The sequence below is a fragment of the Sminthopsis crassicaudata genome, chromosome X (genome assembly GCF_048593235.1).
Source record: "Sminthopsis crassicaudata isolate SCR6 chromosome X, ASM4859323v1, whole genome shotgun sequence".
Lineage (NCBI taxonomy): Eukaryota > Metazoa > Chordata > Mammalia > Dasyuromorphia > Dasyuridae > Sminthopsis > Sminthopsis crassicaudata.
In genome coordinates this window covers 5,378,335-5,394,813 of record NC_133623.1, presented here as the reverse complement: position 1 = coordinate 5,394,813, position 16,479 = coordinate 5,378,335, and the positions used below count along the sequence as shown (strand labels likewise).

General features: G+C 43.8%; 1 long non-coding RNA gene across 3 annotated transcripts in view; it reads right to left on the bottom strand.

Annotated features, from left to right (window-relative positions):
- Positions 1–964: 964 nt before the first annotated feature.
- Positions 965–16,479, bottom strand: part of LOC141548895 (uncharacterized) — a 30,133-nt gene continuing 14,618 nt past the window's right edge. For 2 of the 3 annotated variants that reach the window (XR_012484144.1, XR_012484145.1), the window contains exons 2-4: positions 15,384–15,570; positions 7,777–7,916; positions 965–1,089 (exon numbers count right to left, since the gene is read on the bottom strand). This is a non-coding gene — a long non-coding RNA (uncharacterized LOC141548895). Of the gene's footprint in view, positions 1,090–7,776; positions 7,917–15,383; positions 15,571–15,802; positions 15,848–16,479 lie in introns of those variants that run through there. The other variant, XR_012484143.1, reaches the window with a different exon arrangement.

Here is a 16,479-nt window from a genome sequence, read left to right as displayed (position 1 = left end):
CTGATCTCTTATATCCTCCCTAAAAGGCGAAGACCTTTATTTTCCCAGTAAATTGCATTTGTTGCCACTCGTTTCAGTCGCGTCCCACTCTTTGGGGTTCTCTAAGACCCTGGAATGGTTGGCCATTTGACAGATGAGGAAACTGAGGCAAGCAGAATTAGGTCACTTTCCCAGGGTCAGCTGGGACAGCTAGTGTCTGAAGCTGGATTTGAAGTCAGGAAAAGGAGTCTTTTTGACTCCAGACCCGGCACTCTTTGCACTATGACGCCCCCTAGCGCCCCTTAATAGAGCGACACAGAGTCGTATTTAAGAAATGCTTCTTTGATTTGACTTTCATCCATCTCTCTGTGGCCTTCGACGTGTCACTTGATATGTCTGGCCTCAGTTTCTTATTTGTGAAATGAGGCCTTGGCATGTTTTCTTACTCTTGAAGTTGAAGTGCAAGTCTGCCCCGTGCATATCGAATTAAATCATTCCTTAGGACAACTGCTTGTGCATTTCTACAGCACTGGTTCCAGTTTCTTAATATAATATAATATGTTATATAATATAATTTATATATTTTACATATTATATATTATATATGTATAATATAATATTATATAATATATGTATGTGTGTGTTCTTAATATAAAATTAAATTATAATATAAAAACTGAATTCACTCGTGCTGTGTGGCACTTTGTTTAGAGAGCCCTGAACTTGAAATCAGAAAAATCTTGGTTCAAAAACCTGCATCTAACACTTGCTAACTATGTGATCCTGGGAACATCTCTCAGTTTATTGGCACTTCAGTGTTATTATCCAGAAAATGGGGATAACAGTGACACCTATCTCCCAGGGCCACTATAAAAAGCGTAGGATGCTCCTCAAAACACTCTAAATACCCCAAATCACTCTAGAAATATTAACTAGTATTATTAAATGAACTTTGGTACCTCTCATCAAAATCTATATTTTTAATGTCCCTTTCCAAATACTTGACGTGGTCAGAGAAGATTGGGGAAGTGAATCGGTGGAGTCCCTGTTGTAGAGTACATGTTGTTCCCGGAGGAGCGAACCCCTCAGTCACCCTCTGAGATGCCAGACCTAGGAGTGGAGAGGAGACAGAGATGAAAATGAATGTGACTGGTATTTAGCTTTAAAAATAACAAAACTCAGAGACCAAACCTACAAAATATCTGGTTAGTGAATTCAATTGAATACCTATCATTGGTCACCTTGAGATGCTTCCCTGGTTCCTCTGGGATTGCCTTCAGGAGCTCAGAAACAAAGTGGGATATCCCCACTTTCCTATAAAGAAGGAATCTTTTAGGAAATAGGAGACAGAAACCTCAAATGATGTATCTGGCCCCTAGATTGTTGCTTGATTGCTCGATAGGTACTACTTAGGGTGTCCAAAAACACTAAGAAAATAAAGTAATCCAAAGCAGGTTTTTGGTGAGGATATAAATGGACAATTCTCAAAGAGGGTTCTTCTCAGCAAGAACAACCTTGGAATACACCTGAGCTGAATGTTTTGAAAGACAGACAGCAATCCTGTGGGAGCCACTTCTGGCCTGGTTAGGACATGGACTCCATGGTCAATGCTCCTCAAAAGCCGTGCCTAAAGCTGTCTTGGAGCTAGTCATCAGCAAGGCTCACACACTGCCCGGTCATTCATTCAGGATCTCTTTTATACTTTGCTTATTTGTCTATCTTAACTCATTTTCCTTAGTGATTTAGAGGGAGAAGGGAAAGCAGCAGGTTGTATAAGATGGTCCTTAAGGTTCCTCCAGCTTCATTTGTCAAGGATTCTAAGTCAGATATCCCATATGTCTTATGTTAGGAACCCCCTAGGTTGAAGAGCCTATAGACTCCTACTTCAAATAAAGCTTTTAAATGATTAGATTTTCACTATTAATTAAAAATGCAAATTAAAACAATTCTGAGATACCACTACACACCTCTCAGATTGGCTAAAATGACAGGAAAAGATAATGACAAATGTTGGAGGGGGTGTGGGAAAACTGGGACACTAATACATTGCTGGTGGAGTTGTGAAAGAATCCAGCCATTCTGGAGAGCAATCTGGAACTATGCCCAAAGATCTATAAAACTGTGCATACCCTTTGACCCAGCAGTGTCTCTACTGGGTCTGTATCCCAAACAGGAAAAGGATCCATGTATGCAAAAATATGGCAGCCCTTTTTGTAATGGCGAGGAACTGGAAACTGAGTGGCTGCCCATGAGTTGGGGAATGGCTGAATGAATTATGGTATATGAATGCTATAGAATATTATTGTTCTATAAGAAACAATCAGCAGGGTGGTTTCAAAAAGGCCTGGAAACACTTAAATGAACTGATGTTAAGTGAAGTGAGTAGAAACAAGAGAACACTGTACATGGTAACAAAATTATGTGATGATCAACTGTGATGGACCGGCTCTTTTTAACAATGAGGTGATTCAAAGCAATTCCAATAGATTTGGGATAGAAAATACCATCCAAATCCAGAGAGAGAACTATGGAGCCTGAATATGGTTCAAAGCAGACTATTTTCACTTTTGTATTGTTTATTTGTTTTTTTCTTATGTTTTTTTTTTATCTTTTGATCTGATTTTTCTTGTACAGCATGACAAATATGTATATATGCTTAGAAGAATTGCATGTTTAACCTGTTGGATTATTTGCTGTCTGGGGAGGGGATTGGAGGGAAGGAAAGGGAAAAATTTGAAACACAAGGTTTTGCAAAGGTGAATGTAGAAAACAATCTTTGCATGTATTTGGTAAACCTATTAGTTAAAAAATAAAATAAAATAAAATAAAAGGTTACCTATTAGATTTTATTCAGCTTATGGAAAATGCCCCACTCCCTGAAACCAGAGACCTCATTTCCATAGTTACAGGAGACAACGGAGCCACATGGTTTGGACTGCTGTATACAAAGAGGTTCTAGAAACAAGAGATAAAAGCAGAGGCCAAAATTACAAGTAGAAACATTAAGACTGTCCCTTCCTCCTGCTACCACAGGTGGATGTGAGCCATGCAGGGAAAAAACCCTGGTCATACTATGAGAAAGAGTTGTGGCTTTTTGAGGGTATCACTACTTTAGAACAACAATCTCTTTCCAGCTTCCTCTAGCAACTTTGATCTGAACAACAAATGATTGATGGAAGAAACCTAGATGTGTGTGTGTGTGTGTGTGTGTGTGTGTGTGTGTGTGTGTGTGTGTGACACTATGGACAATCCACTATCCCTTCCTCAAGAGTTCCATTTAATTTTTAGGTCCACAAAAGGGAAAAGTTTCACAGGAGGAAAAAATCCACTTAGGCAACAACAAAAGTATTATTATCATACCAGAAATAGAGATATAAGATATAGAGGTTTTTTTCAGATCCTCTTCAAAACTGAGATATCACGCGAGTAATTACCATGTTGAGAGCATGATAAAGAATGATTCTCCATTCCAGTGATAGCACTGCCATTTTGGGCTGACTCCATGTTAACCTGGAAACGTTCCAGTTTTTGGAAGAAAAATCAGTGATGATCATAGCCCCGGTATTAAAGTTACACCCATTTGTCGAATCTTAGGCTGACCTCCATCATTGCAATCTGAAGACAGAATTAGTAGAAAGAGCAGAGGAGGGGGCATCACAACACCTGGGTTCTAATGGGCCCAAATGCCCTGTGGATCTCATGGTATCATTGGAAGCATCAAATGGGAAGGCTCTTTGAAGAGTTGAGCACTGCATTACCCTTTAAAGCACATTCACATCCCCCATATACCAACATAGAAATGTACACTCTTATGTAGCACACTATAACATATCACCTGGTTACCCAGGACTCTGTGTCACAGGAAGGGGTTCATGGCACTCAAGGGCAGGAAATGTATTTATAACATAACATAACATAACTTAGTGTTGCTTTGGGCTCGTCTGTCTATGACGGGGTATGTCAAGGCCAAACTTGGGCTCTGTTATCAGTGAGAAGCTACAAAACATTTCTATTCCCCTCCTTGTTCTCCATCAGGGAATAAAATGTTGCTTGTTAGGAATCCCTCGTTCCTCCGGCTTGCATGTCCTTATCTCTTCACTCTTTCTTCCTTTTTCCTTCACCACTGGCAAAAATGGTGTCCATCCTCCTCTGTTCTTAGATGGTTTCTCTCTTACCCACCCCATGGCCAATTGGGCCTAAAGTTCCATTCTGGGTATTCCATGTTGGAGAAAACAAAGTAGTAATGGCAAAGAAATGCAAATGTCCATGGCTTTCTGGTTCTCTTTTGGGGGTAACTTGAAACTTTTTGTTCCTGGACCAAGAGGACAAGTGTGTGGAACAGCTTTCCTTGGAGCCAAAAACATGTTTCAGGATTTGATAGCTTTTTGGAAATGAAATTTGTGGATCTCTTTGAAATCGAAATTTCCTATATCTGGAGCTTCCTTAGCTGGAGGGGGATAGAACATCTTTGTTATTAGCAGTGCTCTTGCCTTTAAAGTTCAGTGTATCTTCAAAAGAGTTGTTGCTGGAGGGTGTGTGTGGATAGTCAGTCAATCAGTCAATAAACTTCCTGATAAACACTGAAAATATTGGCTAGTTTCCAGGCCAGTTTTTTCCTTATTGCTCTTCACATCCTTTGTCTTTCCTTCCCTTCTCCCCCCTCCCCCAATAGCCACCTTGATCAAGATCCCCAATAGGCAGGAAACATTTTGAGGGCTTGGACAGAGGGCTACCAAGGCCCGGCCTTCTCATGCTCCAGATGACCTCATGGGGCCATTTTGGAAATGTCAGGATTATTATGGTGATTCTGGTTTGATTTGGGGCTTGGAGAATGTGGTCTTGTCATTATATATTCTGATTCTGAGAGAAATGTTGCTCATTCCCTCTATTTTCTCTCCCTGTGCTCTTCCCTTTAGCGTCTACACTACATAGCTCCCTCACTGACACTTTTCCACCTGTACATACATGTGCCCACAGACACTTCCCTTGGCCACCCACTATTTACTGGTCATTCAAATACTGAGGGGAACTGAGGAAGGACTTTGTGTCACAGGGAGGGGTTCGTGGCACCCAAGGGCAGGGAATTTATATATTAAAACAGTAACTTAGTGTTGCAGACCAAGGTCTCTGCTTTGGGCTCATCTAGCTCTGACTGGGAATGTCAAGGCCAGACTTGGGCTCTGTTATCAGTGAGAAGCTACAAATCATTTCTATTCCCCTCCTTGTTCTCTGTCAGGAAATAAAATGTTGCTTGTTAGGAATCCCTCGTTCCTCCGGCTTGCACGTCCTTATCTCTTCACTGTTTCTTCCTTTTCCCCTCACCACTGGCAAAAATGGTGTCCATCCTCCTCTGTTCTGGGGGGATTCCTCTCTTACCCACCCCGTGGCCACCCGGGCCTAAAGTTCCATTCTGGGTATTCCATGTTGGAGAAAAGAAAGTAGTAATGGTAAAGAAATGCAAATGTCCATGGCTTTCTGGTTCTCTTTTGGGGGTAACTTGAAGCTGGGGGCCAGTGAATGACAGGGAAATCCCAAAGCGGCCCACCTGGCGGTGGTCTCGGCATTTTGTGCCCGTTCGTCAGGCCCACAGTGACTGAGCCACCAGGTTTGCTGTAGGCACCGGGCTCTACTAGGGGAGTCCCTGTCCCCAGGGGGCTCCCAGAGTCTTTGTGGGGGAGCATAAGAGACACACACAAATGAGGAGGGCACAAGAAAAAATGTGACAGTGAAGGAGTGATCCAGAGAGAGGAGAGGTTCAGATTGGAGGGAATCAGGGAAGGCTTCTCGGAGGTGACGCCTGAGTTGGTCCTAGGAGAAGGGAGATTCGAGCAGGTTGTGATGAGGTAGACCGGGGGGAACAGAAGTCTCCACAAATGCACAGGGGAGGAGAGAGACCAGAGGAGGGCGAAGAGGACCACAGGGAGGCACAGGGCTCGGGCTGTAGGAGGACAGCTTGGCTGCAGTTGGAGGAGAACCTGAAATGCCAGGCTCAGGAGAGCATCAGGACCAAATAGCTGGAGGGTATGTGGGCAGGAGAGAGGCTTGGTCAGAGAGCTGGGGAAGGAGCCCCATTGTCTTGGCAACCATTGGGCCAGGATGAGCCGGACCGGGGAGACCGTAGTCAGGGAGCCCAAGCCAGGGGGCTTTGGGATGGCCCAATGCCAGGCGCTCGGGGCCCGTTTGAGAGAGGTGGCCCTGGGAATGGCCAGGGCATGCTGCCCACGTGCCAATGGCTTTTGCTGATCATTTCAGGGCAAGAGCCTCCAGCGGGCTCCCGGGCTCCCTGACTTTGTCTGCCTTGCATCCCTGAAGTAGTCAAGGAAGGAGGGCTCCTCCTGATAGTCTAACAATGCTGTAAAGACTGGAGAGCCAGGGCAGAGGGAGCCACGGCCTGTGGGCCAGAGAGGTCAGTGCAGGACGGCACAGGAAGGGGTGACGGTGGCAGAACTCCCTGCTCACCAAGCCAGGGGGAAATAGGGAGAGGGGAAAAGAGAGGGGGATGGTGGGGGTGGAAGACTGGGTCCTGATTTTAATGCTGAAAACCCTGGACCATGAACTCTGGGCCTCTGGATCCCCTCACCCCTGAACTACTGCAGTAGTCAGCTGCTTTGGGGTTCTGCCTCCAGTCTCACACCCCATTCGCAGCCAACCTCCACTCAGCACCCAAAGGCCTCTCCCCGTGGGACAGCTGTGGTCTGACCATGAGGCTTCCCTTCCCATGAAGCTCCATGGCTGCCCATCCCCTTCAGGTTCAAAAGGAAAACCCTCGGTTCAGGATTCCAAGCCCTCCCTGACCCAGCTCCTGCCTTCCTTTCCTGTCTACACTCTCCCCCATCCACATACTCTGTGACCCGGCTACACCTGGCCACAAGACTCTCTGTCTCCCAGCTCTGGACATTTTCCCTGGCTTTGGCACTGCCCAGGATGCTCTCCTTCCTCCCCTCTGCCTCCCACTTCCCTGGCTCCCTTCCCACCCCCCTTCTGAGAGAAGCCTTTCCCAGGCCCCCTCAAAGCTCCTGCCTTCCTTCTGAGATTTTCTCCAATGTGCCCTGCCCATATTTCCACTTAGCTGTTGCCATCTTTTTTTCCCCAGGAGAGGGTAAGGTTTTTGAGAGCAGGTCGTTTTGTGGGCTTTCTTTGTGTCCCATGGCTTAGCACAGTGCCTGGCACACAGTAAGTGCTTAATGACTGCTGCTTTGAATCAACTTGACCCTCATCCAGCAGTGATAGAAGCGGCTGGCAATTAATCTGCTTGCTCTGCCAAGAATCTTCACAACCTTCGCCAACTTACTTTATCTCTCCAGGCCTCAGTTTCCTTGTCTGTAAAAGGAAATGATTTGAGGGCCCCCGGTGTATTTTTTTACTCTTGAAGTCTACTTGTCACTTGGCCATGGACCTTATCATGCTTTAAGTAGCTGCCTTTTGCATTTCCACATCATTAGCCCCTATATCTTAATATATAAATTGTGGTTCCTTTCATCTGAACTTGGAACCAGGAAAATTTTAATTCAAAGTTCCTCTTCTAAGCTTTCTGATCTAGGGAAGCTTCTCAATGTCTTTGAACCCAGGTTCCTCATCTGGAAAAGAAGAATTATAATGGCACCTGCTTCCTAGGGCTACTCTGGAGGCCATGAGATACTCTTCAAAACACTCTGCGTTTCTAATATCTATATAGAAATATTAGCTAATATCATTAAATGAGCTTTGGTGCCTCTTAGGGGCAAGAGATAATAGACGCAAAATACCCCAAAGACCTTCAATCATTGTTGCCGTATCAGCTATTATTATTAAACATACCTCATTGCCTCTGGTCCAAATCAATATGTTTAATGTCCATTTCCATCACTTGGTGTGCAATAGTCTATTGGTAAGGAAAGGCTTCCCAGGAGCCTCGATGAGACATGAGGAAATTGGCCTGTCGCTCTGAGGCACCAGATCTGAGGAGAGAAGCCACCGGTCAGTAGGAGTAGGGGATTATAGCGTGATATAAAACCCAAGAAACACCAAGAGCAGAACGTGGAGCTACCATGGCTATCCCATCAGTTGCTTTGGGGTACCTCCTGCCTCCTCTGGGATCGCCTCCAGAACCTTAGCCACACAACGCTATGAGGAAGGAGTTTATTTTTGAAAATGGCTGAAAGTCATTCAAACCCCAAACAAAAGATGTGGATTTTTGCTCATTTGATTTCTGGGGTGCTGGGTGAAGAAAGAAAACCTAAAGCAGGTTTCTGGTGAGGATCTAAAAGGACTAAATTCCCAAAGAGGATTCTGGGACTTTTCTGAGCAAGAGCAAGGCTGCTTGGAATACAATTAGGCCTTTCACATCACATCTGTCACCATCATGGTTTCAATAAGATGGCCTAAGAAATTAAATGGGGATTTAGGGGGAGTTTTGTGGAAGCTGTAAATAACACAGAAGGCCAGCAGATGACACTGTTCCTATGATGAAATTTTACAATAATGTTCTATAAACACCACATAGAAGAAAAAGAAAAAAAATTAGATTTCTCCTCTGGTACGAAAGGAGGGCCAAAAAAGATTAGGCAGATTTGTCAAATTATGGGGGTCTGTGATCTTTATCCCTGTGAAGTGGATAAAGCTGCCTAAAGTGAGGCTTTTGAAGGATGGACAGCAACCCCTTCTGGCTTATTTAGGTCATGGAAATTGCAGGCAATATTCCTCAAAAGTCAAGCCTAAAAGCCCTCTTAGAGTTTATCCCTTGGCACAGGACCCATGTATCTCTATGCCATTTATTAGGGTCTTCTGTCCCATTTTTGCCTATGCCTGTTTCAATCCAACTTCTGCAGTGGTTTGTGGGGAGAAGGGAGACAACAGTTTATATAAAATGGTCCTTAAGGTCCCTCTAGAGCTAACAGTCAATGATTCTAAGGGAAGGGATCCTCTTTTTTATCATGGAGCCTCTTGGCCTAAATACTCCTCAGAATAAGGCTTTCATATTATATTTAATTCAGCTTATGAAACCTTTTCCTAAGATGGAGGAGATCTGTTTCCAAGGTAACAGGAAACACGACAGCCATACGTGGATTGAGCTTCCGGGTGCAGAGATTCAGTAAACAATGAATGGATGTAGGAGCCAAATTCATCAGTTTGATTTAATCTTAATACCAGGAAATGTCTCAAAAGATGTGAGTGCTCATTATCCCTTTTGTCTGGTGCAGTGTCTGTGGACTCAGTCCAGTCTTCCTGGTCCCAAACATTGTACTAGCAAAAGGCATTTATTTCTTACGGTCCCTAATCTGCCTCTCGTCTCCCAGGGGGGTTGTCACTTCAGCTCTAGGTTGCCAGGGGAACAGCGCCTAATCAAAATTTGCTTCTTTGGTGGAAAAATATCATCTTGTCACCTCTGTGTGCACATCACTCCCCCCTTTGCTTAGTGGAATCGTCCAGTTCTTATAATTCGACCTGTGTTTTTGATGAGCAAAAAAATCACATTGATGGATACAGCTTGGTTTTGTCTGTAAAAGGACCAGGGAATCAGACACTTAAGATTTTCTCATTCCTGATTATACAGATAAAGCAGGTTCTGGCCAGCTGCAGGGAAGGGAGAAAAGCTCAGGTTTTGTCTGGAGAGATAATGACTGTTGGGTTCAAATTCGAATCCTCATTTGGCAGGATCAGACAAAGGATTTCCCAATGCTACAGAGCACAATTTGTGGGGATGCTTGCTTAAATGAATGCATGCATGGAGCCAGAACAGCTTTCTCCCATTTGAAAGCAAAACATTTTAGAACGAGAAAGAAACTCATTAATATTCTGGGGATGGAAATTTCTTGAAGGGACACAGCAGAGGAATTATTTTAAAAAGCTGAAAATGTCAGCTCTGAAAGCTTCACCTTCTGGAATTGCTGTGAACGAGAAATCATTTTGACAAGTATAAAGTCAGTCACACAAAGAGTAGGTATCTGGCCCCATTGGCCCTTGATGTCATGTTGTTAACTCAAGGCATAAGAAAGAACATCAACCTCACTAATTAGCTTCCATTTCTACCCTTTTCATTACACATCCTACTATTTACTGAATGGCTTTAGAAAATCTCCGTTATATTCTAATAATCCCTAATTTCAATAAATAGATGAAAAATTGAGAATTAAAATCTCAAAACATAAAGCTCCAAAATATTTATCTACCTTTTCGTTTTAAAATATACTTTTTCTTTTTGTAAAAAAAAAAAAAATTCTCTTTTTTGGCCGGACACCCCCTTATGGTCTCTGCCTGACAAATTTCCCTTGCAATTTCAATCCACCAAGGCATCCCAGCCAATCACCAATATTAGTTTGGAACAAATGGTTTACGGAAAAGAGAGAACAAACCACCCTAAGAAGGGAAGAAGTCATGATTCCCTTTTTCCTCAACCTTTGTCCTCTTCCTCTCTGATTTTCTAGGGCATTGTGGGAAGCATCAGACCTAGTGCTCCTCCTCCAGAGGCTTTTTTGCAGTATTTGCTTCATCCCAACAGCCATTTTTCATCCTTTTGTGGCCCTGTTGGTTATATGTGGAGTCAGGGAGGGTGCCCTTCTCCCAAGTGTTGAAAATCAGGGCAAGCCCTGAGGAATCTGTGTTTTCTGCCTTTTTCCAGAGAGGACTAGTCCCTTTTCATAGAGGGCTACTCCTCCAGAGTGTGAGCTTCTCTCCTCTGTTCCGCAGCTTCTTCCAGGACCTTCAGCCCCATTTTCTACTAGGTGACTTAGTGGATAGAACGTTGGACCTCAAATCGGTCATGTTCCTGACCTCAGATTCCTCCTAGTTGTCCACTTACTCTGGACAAGTCACTTCATCCTGTTTGCCTCAGTTTTCTTGTCTGTAAAATGATCTGGAGAAAGAAATGGCCAAGCATTGCAGTATTTCTACCAAGAAAACTCTACATGGGGTCACGAAGAGTTAGACACAACTGAAAATTGTGACAAACCGAATTATGACATAACGTGCATCTGTAATTCTAGAGATTACCTGCAAGAAGGTCTCCTATCAGCCTTGTATGCCCTCCATTCCCTTAGAGCATAGGCTTCTGCAACCGATCCCAGTTGCCTCAGCTGTGACTGCAGTACAGCACTGCTGGAGCTTCTGCCCATGTTTGCTTCTATGGAGAAAACCTGAGATTGGTTGAGTCTGAGCCCTGGGACATGACACATCACTGTCCATGGTTTCTATGTCTCCATAGCTTCAGTAATCTCACTGGAAAGCCTTGGCTCTATCTCTTCGATGTAACTTTGCCTACAGTCTTTGCATCTACAACCCTGATCTGTATCAGTTCCTGAACATTGTTGTACCCTGAGGAAGAACATAACAGGTTTTTCTCTTGTTACAATGTGTTAAAAACAGAATAACTAAAGACATAATAACATTTAGCTAACCTATGTAAACATTTAGCTAACCTGTGTAAACATTTGTTCCCAGTGATAACTGATTGTCACTGCAGCAGTGGATACTTCGTTTCTGAGTCTGTATCATCACTGTTCTCTCAGGAGACACTCTTGCCTATCCAGATCCAGCCTCCCAGAATTCTTCTCCTATGTGATATGTGACTCGAATAAATGCCAATTTGGGGTCTGCTATCTCTCTAGCAAAGGGGGGTATGGCTTCAGCCTTACACATAGATGAAACAGCATCCCGGATTTAATTATGACCTTCACTCTTTTTATAATAATAATAACAAACATTTATATAACTCTGGTACTAGCATTTACTACACTAAGCACTTTACAATTCTCTTATGTGACTACCTTTCTACCAAATATCAGTTCCACAAAGAACATACTTGGATATATGTTTTATTGCTATTATTGTTTAGTCAATTTAGTGCATCCGACTTTGTGACCCCATTTGGGTTATTCTTGGCAAAGATACCAGAGTGGTTTGTCATTTCCTCCTCTAGTTCATTTTACAAATGAAGATACTGAGGAAACCTGCCAGCTGTGGAACTCTAAATTTTAAGGGGTGAATGTTCATTTTTTTAGGTGCAATTAGGAAATAAAAATATCTTTAAAAGAAAAAATTATCTAAACCACTATTGATTAGAGAAATTCAAATTAAAACAACTCTGGATACCACCTCACATCTATCAGATTGATAAATAAGTTAGAAAAGGAAAATGACAAATGTTGGAGGGGATGTGGAAAAATAGGGACACTAATGCATTGTTGGTAGATTTGTGAGATCTGGAAACCAATTTGAAACGATGCCCAAAAAGCTATAAAACGGTGCCTACCCTTTGATCTAGCAATATCACCACCAAGCCTGTGTCCCAAAGAGATTAAAGAAAAAGGAAAGAATATATAGAAAGAAATATTTATAGTAGTTCTTTTTGTGATGAAGAATTAGAAATGGAGTGCATGTCCATCAGTTTGGGAGGGACTGAATATAATGGAATATTATTGTACAATAAGAAATGACTAGCAGGATGCTTTCAGAAAAAACCTGGAAAGACACAAACTGATGCAAGGCAAAATGAGCAGAACTAGGAGAACATTGTACATGGTACCAGCAATATTGTGCAGTGATCAACTGTGAGTGACTTATTCTCAGCAATACAATGATTCAAGACAATTCCAAAGGACTTATGATGAAAAATGCTAGCTGCCTCCAGAGAAAGAAATGATGGAATATGAATGAAGAAGGAAGTATATTTTTAAACCTTATTATTTTTTGGTTTGTGTGTTTTTTTTGCAACATGACTAATATGGAAAGGTTTTACATGCGTACATTTGTATAATTTATATCAAATTGCTTTCCTTCTCGAAGAGGAAGGGAAGAATTTGGAACTCAAAATATTAAAAAGTTAAATTTTTTGTTTACATGTAATTGAGGGGAAAAATGAAAATTAAAAGAAGAAAACATTGGGCCACTCGAGGAAAAACATGGCAGAACATCATAAGAACAAGGTATTTTTTTTAATTTTAAGGATTTTAGAACAAAAAACCAACAACAACAGAAAGAAGCCATGGTTTCTTGTGAAATAAGTGACCAGGAGTTACTGATATTTTCCTGTCTATGGGGTTTCCATATGTAAGGGATGTTGTGCTAATGTTGTATTTTACCCATGTACATTATAGGTATCCATATGGTTCTGTAAAATGGGGCTTTCCGAGAGGTATGAATAGATATCTCCAGAGGTATCAAACTCAAGGGCCTGCAGAGTTCAGTGGGACCAGAACCAGATTAAAATGCAATTGGGAAATGTTTTTAAGTCAATATGTGACCATTTGAGTTTGCTCTAAAGTAGGAGTGGGGAATCCTTTTTCTGTCAAAGACCATTTGGATATTTGTAACATCATCTGCAGATCATACAAAATGATCAATTTAGAGAACTCAAGCACTGGGACGCTGTTGCTTTCCACTCATCGTTTCCTGACGTTGCCTTAGCAAATGATTTCCTGGACTTCGTATGGCCCACAGGCTCAATGTTCAACCCTTGCTCTAGAATCTCCTCCATCCACCCTTCTCCAAGGCTAGATTTAAATCGATCTACCTGCTAAATATTGTTAGTCTTGGGGAAATAATTTCTGGATTCAAGCTAAACTGTTGATCACTATCTCATAGCAGGGAAGCAGGACCCCAAGCCATCAATCCAAGGCTTTATTCCCCAGCGAATGCCAGTTCCACAAAGAACACATTTATCCAAGCCAATGGCAAACCGAAATCGGAGATTTGCTCGGATGAGAATATATCAGGCAATACACAGGGTTCTTCCATTGGGAGGAAGACAGAATAAATCCTAGATCTCACCCAAGGAGAAATTCCCTGAAGTCTCTATTGTTGGAGTTAGGGATGTGATTGAGGTGCTGGCTCTGCTCTGTGTCCACTTTTTCCTAGACTCTTTCTCTCCTTGCAGAGATCTGAAGAGTCTGGAACCCTATGTTTTCTTTCTTGACGCTGGAAGGCAGGCCAAGATCTGTCTTCTTCCAAGCTCTCATCAATTCTGCTCTTTATGCAGATGAAGAGCATGGAGTAATCCACCTCTACCAATTAGGAGAGTCCCATTAACTCCCAACATTCTCATTTTGTAGGTGGGGAAACTGAGACACAGAAAGAAATTGTAATCTTAAAAACGCATCTATAATTTTAGAGATAAGGGAGAAAGATCTAAAGAGAGGAAGGGTGTTTAAATCTCATTGACTCTAGCCTCCCCCCTCCCATTTCAGGCAAGAGAAACTGGGTCCCAAAAGTGAGGAAAGCTCTACCTCCCACCCTGCCAAAGTCCCTCCAGTCCATTTTTTCATTTTATAGACAAAACCTGAAGAGGATAACAGAGCTTCAGGACCCTCAATTCCAAGCCCTTTGTCTTATATGGACAGAAACACACCTAGGGAGAAGATGCAAGTGCCGGATATTGATGTCATACCTAGCAAGTAGCAGGGACAAATCTCAAACCTGGTTCTGCCAGCTCCCTGCATTGGGTCCAGACACTACGAAGCTATTGGCCAGCATCTCTTGTTATTGGAGCCTCTGAATCCCAATGAGGGGTGAGGGCTGGATGTGTGTGGGTATGTGGTTTTATATTCCTTTCTCAAGCCAGGACATGTTTAAAATTAGCCTTGACCTTTGAGGGGGGGAACTCGGGAGAAAGATTTATAGGCAGTTTTAGCAAGAGCTAGCAACAGCTGATTGCAGCCTAACTGCACCCCCCTCCATCGGGCCTCCCCTCACTGTTCCTTGCCTCTTCTGGCCAAGCCAGGCCACAGCCTCCCCTATGCAAGAGTGCTCTCCTGGCTCTCCACTCTCCTGGGAGAGCAAGCCCACGGCAACTTTACCCCATCTTCAAATCGAAAGGCCCCACTGGGTTTGTCTCGGGTGAATTAGCTAAAGCATGGAGGACCGAAGAAGAGTGAAGAGAGCAGGTAAGGGTAGGGGGTATAAAGGCTGCCAAAGGAAGGTACAGATGACTGGGGAGGAAGCAGAAACTGGGCAGAGCTGGCAGGGTGGGGCTCCTTCTCCACTAGGAGAAGTAGAAAACCCCAAGGGTTGGAGAAAGGCTAATCTTCCAGGGAAGGTTCCTCATTTGGATGGCCCTCTGAAACACACCAGATTTGGAGTACCCCATGGTGGAGGTGTGGGGCAATCTGATCTTGAGCAAGCCCTTCAGAGACTCAGTTTCCCCTTCCCCTGAACCACCACCTGTATACCAAACTGGAGGTATTTGGGTAGGCCTTTTTATTCACTAATTAGACTCTTCCAAGTCTAGATCCCTTGCTTCAAGCCTCCCTGACTCTTTTCTGATGTGACAAGGGTCATCGTCAATGATCCATGAGCCTCGGTTTCTCCCTTTGTAACTCTAGGGTCTAGGTAACTGTAGGACCTGTAAGTGTCTTTCTAGGTCCGATGTTCTTTGGTTCTAGGTCCCTTTCCCATCTCAGTCTCTGAGGGAGTTGGATTCCCTGGTCACTGACCTCTGACCCTGGGTTCTCCCCTGGGTAAAAGGTGGGACTGGATCTCTGAGCCAATTAGCATCTTCCTCCATCATTCCGTCTGTCCAGCAGGAGGGGCAGTGTGTGGCTGCCTGAAGTCAGGAGGGGCAGGACACTGGCTGAACTCGAGCAGCCATGTTGTTGCCCCTCTCTGGGCTGGTTTCCTGGGCTGCAAAATAGAGTAGAAAGAGTCAAATGTTCAGTCTTTTCAATTGTGTCCAACTCTCTGTGACCCCATTTTGGGGTTTCCTCGGCTAAGATACTGCAGTGGTTAATCATTTCCCTCTTCAGTTCATTTTACAGATGAGGAAACTGAGGCAAGCAGGGTGGTACACCATGCCCAGGCCACACAGCTAAAAAGTGACTAGAGATGGGTTTAAATAGCAACTCTGTCCACTGACCAGTCTTGTGGCCCAGGGCAAGGCCCTTGCCCTCAGAACTTCAGTTTTCTCTCCTGTGATGTGTAAGGAAGAATATGTTCTCCTTAAATATCCCCGGCCCACTCCCAGAGCTCTTGTGAAAAGATCGCAGTGTTCTTTGTCAAACCCAGGGAGAGTGTGAGCTGTACCGGAACTCTGCCTGGGCCATGACAGTTAGGGGCCAAGAAAGGGATCCGAATGGTTTTTAAATCTTGGAGCTGGGAGGGGAGAAGGGCGGGGGTCACACAGAGCCACAGGGGAAGGGGTCTACTGCTGGAGAGATGGGAGAAGGGGGCAGAGTCAGAGACACGGAGCCGGAGAGAAAGAGATAACACAGAGGAGACACAATGAAGGAGAGACAGGGACACACAGAGAGAGCCAGAGAGAAGGGGGAACAAGAAACAAGAGACAGAGAGACTGACAGAGAGGGGAAGAGAAAGGGAGGGAGAGAAAAAGAAGGAGAGAAAGAAAGAAGGGGAGAGAGTGAGAAAGGGAAAAAGAAAGAGAGCGAAGGAAAGGGAACAAGAGAGAAAGGGAGGGCGGAGAGAGAAAGGAAGAGAAAGAGGGAGAGAGTGAAAGAGCTAAGGCCCGGGCTGCCAGCCCCATTGAAGCTTCAGGCAGGCCGGGGGCCACGCTGAGACCAGCGTCGCCTTTGGGCC